Source organism: Condylura cristata, unplaced genomic scaffold, assembly GCF_000260355.1.
Source record: "Condylura cristata isolate star-nosed mole 26May11 unplaced genomic scaffold, ConCri1.0 scaffold00012, whole genome shotgun sequence".
Lineage (NCBI taxonomy): Eukaryota > Metazoa > Chordata > Mammalia > Eulipotyphla > Talpidae > Condylura > Condylura cristata.
Window position 1 is genome coordinate 13,573,466 of NW_004567113.1, and position 10,686 is coordinate 13,584,151.

Below are 10,686 nucleotides of genomic sequence, written 5' to 3' on the forward strand. Positions count from 1 at the left end.
TATTCATCAGAAATGTGCAATAGGCAGTTGAAAACGAGTATGGAGTTAACAAAATTCTAAAAAGATGACAATTCAAGAGGTCTGGCAAGATGGCAGAATGAAGAAGCTGTGCTCATTTCCTCTAGATATTCAAAATTAATTACAATAAAACAAAACCAAAAATCCCTGCAGGAAAAAATGAATGATACCAGCACCACTAAGAGCAAAGATCCAGTGAAAGGAGTAGGAAAAATTTTAAGTGAACTTTGTTTAAAGTGGCGGTAGAGCAGTATAACCCATAAAAGTAGAGGTGTGGCTCTGTGAGATCTCCACAGAGCAATTGAAACAGTCACCTGCCACACTGGGGCTCCTGAGTCCCAGGTCTGCACTCAATAGTAAGGGGGTGTGTGAGCTGGCAACTAGGCTGGAGGAGAGCTGCAGGGGTGGGGATAGAGTGAAGACTGCAGGCTGGGGCTTGAGGCTCTCAATATAGGACAGCTGAAGCCTGAAGTGGTGGGTAGGAGGAGGGAAGGGAGGAAAACAAGTCTGAGCACTTGGGATCACTTTATAGAAGAAGCCACTACTTGAAGTCCAGACTGGGCCTCAAAACATGTGCCACCCTTTACTCCAGGGATAAACCAAAACAAAGAAATGCTTGAACAAACTAGAGCTCAAGTCCTTTCAATAACTGGAGCAAATGCCCCAGGGTAAGCTTCAGTGCTGGAAAAGAACAATTCTTGGCCTGTGGTCACATGTCAACTACAATCTGTGCTTAGCACTGCATCCACATAGTGTTTAAGAATAGCCCAGGGTGGAGGTGGACATGAAATTATAAGAGACACTAGACTGAAGAGCTGGTTTAGAGAAGGGATCATTGTGGATCCCCCACCACACAACTCTGACATCCACAGACAGTGGGAAGTTTGAATCCTTGAGTCGGCTGGATGTGATCTTTTGGAAAATTGATGCCTACTACACCCATAAACAATTAAAAACGGACTTCTCAGTGACTTGTTCTTGTGGGCTCTGTGTTGGAGCTACTAATAGCAAGATGTGTTTAGGAAGTGCCCAAATTGGGCATCCTGCCCCAACTTCAAAGCCACAGCTGTTATGCCAGATGGTCTGTTCAAAGATGTCAGCTTGTCTGACTACAAAGGAAAATAAATATGTTGTGCTTGTCTTTTACCCTCTTGACTTCACCTTTATGTGCCTTACAAAAATCACTGTTTTCAGTGATAAGCCAGAAGATTTTAAGGAACACAACTCTGTAAATTCTTACGTCTGTCATTTGGCATGGATCAACTCAGCTAGGAAGCAAGGAAGACTGGGATCATGAATATTCCCTTGGTGTCAGACCTAGTCACACCATTGCTTAGGGTTATGCAATCTTAAAGGCTGAAAAATTTCATTCAGGGACTTCTTTATGGTTGATAAGGGGATCCTTCGGCAGATCACTGTAAATGAGTTTTCTGTTGTCTCCTTTGTGGATGAGACTCTAAGACATATTATTAAAAGTAAGAGCAGAAATAAATGAAATAGTGATAAAAAAAGATAATACAAAGAAATCAATGAAGAAGATAAACAAAATAGATAAACCCCTAGTTTTGTTTATGGTATAACTCTAGACAAGATGGAACTAGAAGGAAACTTCCTCAATATAATAAAGTCCATATATCACAAGCCAATAGTCAAATATTCTGTGGTAAAAAATGGAAAACTTTCCCATGAAGTGAGGGAACAAGAAAAGGATGCCCCCATTATACATCTGCTTAACTTAGTACTACAGGTTACGGGCAGAGCTATCAGACAAAAACAGGAACTGAAGGATTTCAAGTTAGAAAAGAAGTAAACTGTCAGTATTTGCAGATGATATATATGTAGAAAATCCTAAAAACTCTATCAAAATGTTATAAGAAATGATAAATGAATATAGTATAGACGTAGATTACAAAAAATCCATAGCCTTTTTATAAGAAGCAAAAGAAACTAAGAAAGTAACTTCATTTATACTGCTCCCAAAAGAAATAAATACCTCAGATCAACTTAACAAAGGAGGTAAACGGCCTATATAGTGAGAAGAATGCAATGTTACTGAAGGACTTAGATAACAACATCAGGCTATGGAAATATGTTTCATGATCATGGATACAATGAGTCAATAAAACAGAAATGACTACCCAGATAAAATGATATAAAAATTTAATACCATTTCCACAAAACACCAGCAATATTCTCCAAAGAAAGTGAATAAAAAATATTGAAATATTGAAAAATATACCAGCCACATAAAGGTTCTTAAATTACAAAAGTAATGCTGAGAGAAAAGGAAGTATCATGATGTTACCTGACTTAAAACTTTATTCTAAAACAACAGTACTAAAAACAATGCGATATTGGCACAAAAGAGATACATGAGTCAATGGAACAGAATGGAAAGTCCAGAAATAAATCCACTTACCAGCACCTACTGTCTGATACAGTGGCTATGATCATGACATGAGGCAAGGCTAGTCTCAGTAAATCATGTAGGCAAAATTGGCTAAGTTACACATAGAAGAATTGGATAGTTGGATTACTAACCCCATAAAGAAAAACAAACTCTAAATGGACTAAACATTTAGATATAAGACTTGCAACAATAAATATACAGATGAAAACATTGGTGATATATTCCATGATATCAATGATACTGATATTTTAAGGTGACTTGACCCCTATAGCAAAGGAATTAGAAACAAAATAAACAATGTGATTACTTCAAGTTAAAAAGATTTTCTATACAGGACCCTCCTGGTGGTGCATTGGGTTAAAGCACAGCACTAAGAAGCTAAAGCCACTTCAGCATGAGTTCAATCCCCACACTGGAGGTGACCCACATGCCGCGGCAGACCTCTCCTGACCCATCTGCTGATCCCCCCCAGTAGTGTACTTCACTGATCTGCCTGTTCTGCTCCCCACTCTGTCTCTGGTGAATCCTCTCACTGCCCCTGCACCTCTGGCCTGTACCCCAGTTATGTATGCATAAATAAATAAATCTTAAAAAAAAAAGAGTCTACACAGAGAAAGAAAACGTAAGACAAAGAGATACCTTACTGAGTGGCAGAAAATATTTACACAATATATAACTGTTAAGGGATAACCAAGATATGTAAAAATGTACAATTCAGCAATCTAAAGATATGAACAGAGAAATTCACCAAAGAGCATATCCAAAAGACATGAAAAAAATGTTCATCATTGCTTTTAATAAGATAAATGCAGATTAAAACCACAAGGAGATACCATCTCATACCTGTGAAAATGGCACATATTAAAAAGACGCCCAACTACAAGTGTTAGAGAGAATTCAGAGTAAAATGTTGGCTGGAATGAAAACTGGCAGAACCACTATGGAAAGCAATCTGGATTTACCCTTAAAAACTAAAAATGCAAGTACCTTAAGAACCTACAATTCTATTTTGGGCATAATAGCCAAGAATATGAAGCCTTCGACACAAAAACCTCATATTTCCCATAATGTTATTGGCAGCATTATTTACAATAGCTAGAACATGGAAGCAGCCTAAATGGTTAGATGACTGGGTCAAGAAAATGTCATTTGGAATATCAAATTACCTTGAAAAAGGATCACATGAAACCATTTTTTTTAAAAAAGGAAATTTAGAGAATTATGTGCAGCAAATTTAGTTGGAATGATAAAAAAGCTGGATAGTTAACATCGCAGACAATTTGATGAGGTAAAAATCTTTCAGAAAACAATTACACATAAATATCTGGGGGCTCTGAGGTTAAAAGGGAAGATGGAGTAAAGGGTCAACAGGGCAGACATGATAATGATGGGAGAAAAAAGATTAAAATTGGAATCTACACTATAAACAAATAGTAAGTGCAGAAAGTGAGGAAAGTTTCTCTTTTCGAAATCATTCCAGTTAATAACTAAAAACAAAACTAGAATATCACCATTTTGTAATCCTTAATATATTAATGGCTCTAGGACACAGGTAATGAATATCAATACCTTTTAGCATGTCAAAAGAAGATATAATCAGAATTTATGTACCATCTAATGGAAAAATACCTGTGTCTTGCTGAGGGCACCAAGACTCCAGCTGCTTGGAACAAGGTGGTTCATATTTTGAGTATGCAATCAACAAAAACAGACTATGGGAAACTCTATATGTGTTTTGTAAACAACAAATAGAAAGGAAAGGAAAAGATAGAGGAGATAAACAATAAAGTGATTCGAAAGACACCAAAGTAAAAAAAGAATGGAATTGGGCTATTCTTCTGAGGGTACAAATTGAAGTGCTGAGGCAATGAAAAAACAGATTAAGTGACCACCATAGAAGCTAAAATGGTGATTGAGCCTGGGCAGATGGATGAAGCTGTGAGTAGGACAAGAACATGGCGGGGATGGCAGGGCGCTAATATTGGGGCCTAGGTGGCAGTTAGTCATGGGGGTTCCCTTACATAACATAATAAAATCATACATTTACTTGATGTGATTCTCTGCTTTCATTCATTTATTTATTTCATTTCAATAGTTTATTTTTCCATCATTTTGTGCGTTTTTCCATTTCAGTTGTAATCCCCTGGGGCTTCCCATCACCAAATCACTCATGTGACATCACCAAAGTCCAGTGCATTTCCCTCCCCCCACCGGTTTTGATCTTATTCCTCACTCCACCCCCATAAAATGTCCCTGGAATATAACTGCTCATTATCATTATTATTATTTTCTTGCCTTGTCTGTTATACTCCTGCTATGAGTGAAACCATCCGGTATTTTTCCTTTTCTTTCTGACTTATTTCACTAAGCACGATCTTTTCCAGCTCCATCCATGTTGCTGCAAAGGCGTGTATTTATTTTTTTTGGCTGCTGAGTAATAGTCTATTGTGTATATGTACCACATCTTTTTAATCCAGTCATCCACTTTTGGGCATTTGGGCTGTTTCCATGCCTTTCCAATTGTAAATAAAGCAGCAATAAACATGGGGGTGCAGGTATCTTTTTGAATCAGTGTTTTTGTGATTTTTGGGTAGATACCTAGGAGTGGGATTGCTGGGTCATTTGGAAGCTCAATGTTTAGCAGTGTGAGGAACCTCCAAACAGTTTTCCATAGTGGTTGTACTAGTTTGCATTCCCACCAGCAATGCAGGAGAGTTCCTTTTTCTCCACATCCTCACCAACATCTGTTATTGCTAGTTGTTTTAAGATGTGTCATTCTCACTGGGGTGAGGTGGTATCTCATTGTGGTTTTAATTTTCAGCTCCCTTATTACAAGTGATGCATTCATTTATTTTTAATTAAAGGTTAAAATAAACCTACTCTTTAAAAAAGCAAGGAAAGCATCCCCATTATTTCTTTTACTAGCAAAATGTTTCCCAAACTGGGCTAGCCCATACCATGCAATGCCCCACTTAAAATGGCACATAACTATTCTTCATTTTATAAAGTGTATTTCAAGTAGAAGTTTCCTCTCTAATGAGATATTTTGGGTATATCCAAAAATGTGGAGAATAAAATAACAGAATCTCTTGTAGACCTACTGACCAATTACAATGTAACAGATAGAATTACTGTCTCCTGGGTACCTTTCGTAATTTCATTCTTCTCCCTTTTCTTTGCAGAATAACCACTGTTTTGAACTTGGTTGTTTTATCATTTCCATTCATAGATTTCTATTTTTACATATAGAAGTTCTTTTTTTCTGAGCGTTCCATAAAGAGTATATGCAACTAATATTTTTTCTAGTCATTATCACTTGAATTTTTAACTGGTAATTGTTAAAAGGCATACTTTTATGAGAACATACCTTACCTTCCCATTTGAATTATGGTCTTTGGCTCAGCTCTAAGAAGCACTAGTTTAAGCACTCTTGCCGTTGCTTCCTAAAAATAAATTGCCAGCATTTACCTTATAGAAGATTGTAGTGTTTTTCATTATTTTCATCTAAATTTATGAATGGTTTGATCAGTTTATTAAGGAGCAACTGTTTATATGGAGAACTAATGGATGGTTACTCATAATGCATGGTCAGAGGCAAGTCATCATGACATATTCACATAAATTTAAAGGAAAATATTTAAATTACATAAATGTACACATTTTTTATATATATATACATGCAAATATACACATATAGGTAGCATTAGATATTCTGTCTTTACAGTCACATTTTCTATATGACTTTAAGATTGAGGATGTACTATCTAGTCAAATATCTTTTCAATAACCTCTGGTCACTGAAATTATACATAAAACTTTAATGGATTGAAAGTATGCAGTTCTTATTCTCTGAATATTCTACCTAGTATTTTACCTTTATTTGATTAAGTTATTTTAAAATTTATAGCCATTCACAGATCTTTTTCAATAAAGACATAGTTGCTATGCTTTCTTATACCTATTTCTTATAAGGCTCATTCTTTGGGTGAAAATTGGCAAACATTACAATTATCCAGAATGCCTTAAACATAGTTAATTATATGAAATCCCACTAATTTACCTTAGAAGTGTGAAAGTAATCTGAATTATTGAATAGTCACATCCCTAATTAACTTTTCTATTTTCACAAAATGACCCTTGGAACAAAAACTTTTTGGAGGGGTAAAGTGGTATATATCAAACTTGAAATTATTGGTATTGCCTCAAAAATCCAGATGGTATTCTAAGAAAAGTGTTTCCTATGGGAAAAAAAAAAAACAAATACATAACCTTTCAGATACTCTATTACCATCATTGAACATATTTTTTTAGTGTTCTCTAAGCATCTCTTTTTAAAGTACATAAACAAAATTATAGCAAAATTTGAAATGAGAAAAAGGCATAGAAAATTTACTTAAAGAAGTAATTGCTCAGAACCATTTCCACCTAGGAAATGAACCAGATACAGAAAGCAGTTGGAGATTTCTCAAAAAATTAAAAATGGATTTACCATATGATCCAGCAACTCGATTATCCAAAGAATACAAGAACAGCAATTCACAAGTAAACTTGAACTCCTATGTTTACTGTAGAATTATTTACAATAGCCAAGCTATGAAAACAACCTAAGTGACCCAAAATGGATGACTAGATTAAGGAGATGCGGTATATATACACAACAGACTACTACTCAACCATCAAAAAACTGAAGCCGTCTGTATCAACATGGATGGAACTGGAAAGGATTATGGTAAGTGAAGGGAGCCAGAAGGAGAAAGATAATGCCAGATGGTGTCATTTATGCAGAGAAACCAAACAAAGGGTTAGACAGACACAAACTTTTGAACCAGCTCTTGCAAGCTGACTATAACAGGAGGGAAGGGCCATGAAGAGGGTAGGAAGAGAGCACAATGGACTATGGTGGAGGACCATAGGTGCTTTGGTTTGTGTTTGTGGGGTATAGTATGGTGACTACATTTGTATGGGGAGATCCTATACTTCCAAAATACCAACAACAATGTAAACCGATGGCACTTATATAAAGAAATTAAAAAACAATGAACAAACAAAAAACAAATGAAAAATGAGAGACCAAGGAGTTCCAAACAAAAAAACAGACCAATACACTCAAAAAACATTATAATGAAACAGTTGAAATCCAATGACAAGGACATAATATTAAAAATAGCAAGAGAAGAAAGAAAAACCTATTAAGAGAGAATTAATTAGACTATTCATGAACTTTCCTCCTTTTACAGGCAAGAGGGGGATAACAAGAGATATTTAAAGTACTCATAAAGATTTACAACCTAGATCCTTTATCTTGTAAGATCAACATTTAAGACAGAAGGAAGGTTAGAAACTTCACAGAAAAGCAGGAACTAAAGGAATTTGTCAAAACCAACACCCATCTTATCAACAAAGAAACACATAGACTTAAGAGTCAGGAAGATACCTGTATAAGCAAAAAGAATTTATAAAAAAGTCAGGGACAGCTACTCTTACATCAGATAAAAGACTTCCAATTAAAAAGGGCAAGAGGGGACCCTGCGTGGTGGCACATCGGGTTAAAGCGCAGCTCTTTGAAGCTCTCTGCAGCCACTGCAGCATGAGTTTGATCCTAGACCAGGGAGGTGACCCACATGGCATGGCAGGCCTCCCTGACTCACCCGTTGCTCCCCTCAGCAGTGTATTTTAGTACACTGCCTGTTCTGCTCCCCACTCTGTCTCTGGTGAATCCTCTCAACCCCTCCCCACCTCTGGCCTGTACCCCAATTCTGTATGCATAAATAAATAAATCTTTAAAAAAAAGGCAAGAGAGAAATGGGCATAGATTATTACTAAAGACTTGACATAATAAGAAATAACACATATATTTATCAGCAAATGATATGTAGACAATTACTAACATAACTAAAGAGATACAATGATAACAGGCATACTAGATCTACTTGTCTACAATTACAACTAAGGAATAATCCTCATGACAGAGAATAAGGAAACAATCTTAAATGGGTGTCTAGACCAAATAGGCTAACAGATAGCTACAGAACACTCCAGCCAAAAACTGCTACATACACGGTTTTTAATTGCACATGGAACATTTTCAATGTATGTTGGAACACAAGTCAATTGTCAGTAACTTTGAAGAATGAAATCATATCTAGTACTCTCACAATGATGCCACAAAAGTAGAATTCAACTATACAAAAAAGAAAACCATAGAGACATGGAGACTAAGCAATATGCTACTTAATAGTCATTGGATAAAAGAAGGAATTAAAACAGAAATTAAAAAAATACTTCAAGACTTGTGATAATGAGTATACAAACTAACAGAATCTATGGGATGCAGCAAAAGTAATTTTGAGAAAAAGATAAGTGAAATATGGGGCTTCTCTGGAGGTGCAAGGGCTAAAGTCAGTGCTATGAAGCTATCAGCAGTCACTGAAGCATGAGTTTGATCCCTTGCGAGGGAGTTAATCCACATGGCTCCACAGCCATGGAGTTAACCTATATGGCGAGGCAGACCTCTCCTGTCTTTTCTGCTGCTTCTCTCAGCAGCAGATTTCAGTGGATCTGCCTGTTCTGCTCCCACTCTGTCTCCAGTAATTTCTCTAACTCTGGCCTACACCCTAGTTCTCATTTACATAGATAAAATTAAATCTTTTTTTAAAAAAGATAACTGCAATAAAAACCCACATTCAGAAGCAAGAAAAATCCTGAATAAACAATTTAATACGACGCCTAAAGCAATAAGGAAAAGAGAAACAAGCAAGACCCAAAGTTAGTAGAAAGAAGGAAATAATAAAAATGAGAGGAAATAAATGAAGTAGAGATTAAAAAGATTATACACAAGATCAATGAAACTAAGAGTTGGTTCTCTAAGAAGATAAACAAAATAGGTAAATCTTTAATTAGGTTAACAAAGAAGAACAGAGACAACATTAATAAACAGAATCAGAAATGACAGAGAAGAAAATACCACAGATGGCACAGAAATACAAAGAATCATAAGAAACTACTACAAACAACTATATGCCAACAAATTAAATAATATTGAAGAAATGGACAAATTTCCAGATCACTACAGTTTACCAAGACTAAGCCAAGAAGAAACCAAAGAGTTGAATAAACTATTCACAAACATGGAAGTTGAAGAGGCAATAAAAAAATTCCCCCAAACAAAAGCTGAACAGTTATACAGCTTTACAGAAATAATTCTATCAAACCTTTAGTGAACCCTTAGCAAGTAATTTCTAAAAATACAAGAAGAGGGAATGTTCCTTAATGCATGACACAATACTGACTTTTTCTAATACTGAAACCAGATAAAGACAACATGAGAAAAACAAGTTAGAGACCAATATCCTTGAAAACTGATGCAAAAATCTTCAATAAATACTAGCAAATCAAATTGAACAGTATATCATAAGGATTACACTTCATGATCAAATGGGATTTATTCTAAGGGTGGTTAATATATTGAAATCAATCAATGTAATACATTATATATAAGTAACTACACAAAGTAAAGATAAAAATCATATTAAAATATCAATAGATGCAGATAAAGCATTTGATAAGATTCAACATAACTAATGATAAAAACTCTGAACAAATTGGAAAAAGACAACGGGAAGAAGGAACCTACTTCAATATAGTAAAAGTCATATATATCACAAACTAACAGCTAATATAATGCTTGATGGTGAAAAATGGGAAGCTTTTCCTCTTAGGAATGGGAACAATACAAGGATGTCCACTATTAACTATTTATGTTTAATTTAGCATTAGAGGGTTTAACTAGAGCGATCAGATAACACATAATAAAAGTTATACATCTTTGAAAAGAAATGAAACTCACTATTTGCAGGTATTATTATACATAGAAAATCCTAAATATTTCACCAAAATCTATTAGAAACAATAAATAAATACAAAAAAAATACATTATACAACTGACATCAAAGGTCTATAACTTTTTAAATGAGCAAGAAGAAAATCATCCCATTCGCATTTACCTCAAAATGAATCAAATGTCTTGCAATGAATTTTAAGAAAATGATAGTTCTAACAAGAACTATAAGATATTATTATAAGATTGAGATTATTATGAAAAGACTTTCTAAGTTCATGCATGGGGAGGCTCAATGTAATTAAAGTGACTATTCTACATAAAGTGATATATAAATTTAATGTAATACCTGTCAAAATACAATATTCTTCAAAGAAACTGAACAACAAAAAAGAAACTGAACAACAAAAAAGATCTTTTA

The 10,686-nt window shown here is 35.0% G+C and overlaps 1 pseudogene; it reads left to right on the forward strand.

Annotated features, from left to right (window-relative positions):
• Positions 1 to 1,030: 1,030 nt before the first annotated feature.
• Positions 1,031 to 1,513, forward strand: LOC101622177 (annotated as a pseudogene).
• The last annotated feature ends 9,173 nt before the right edge of the window (positions 1,514 to 10,686 follow it).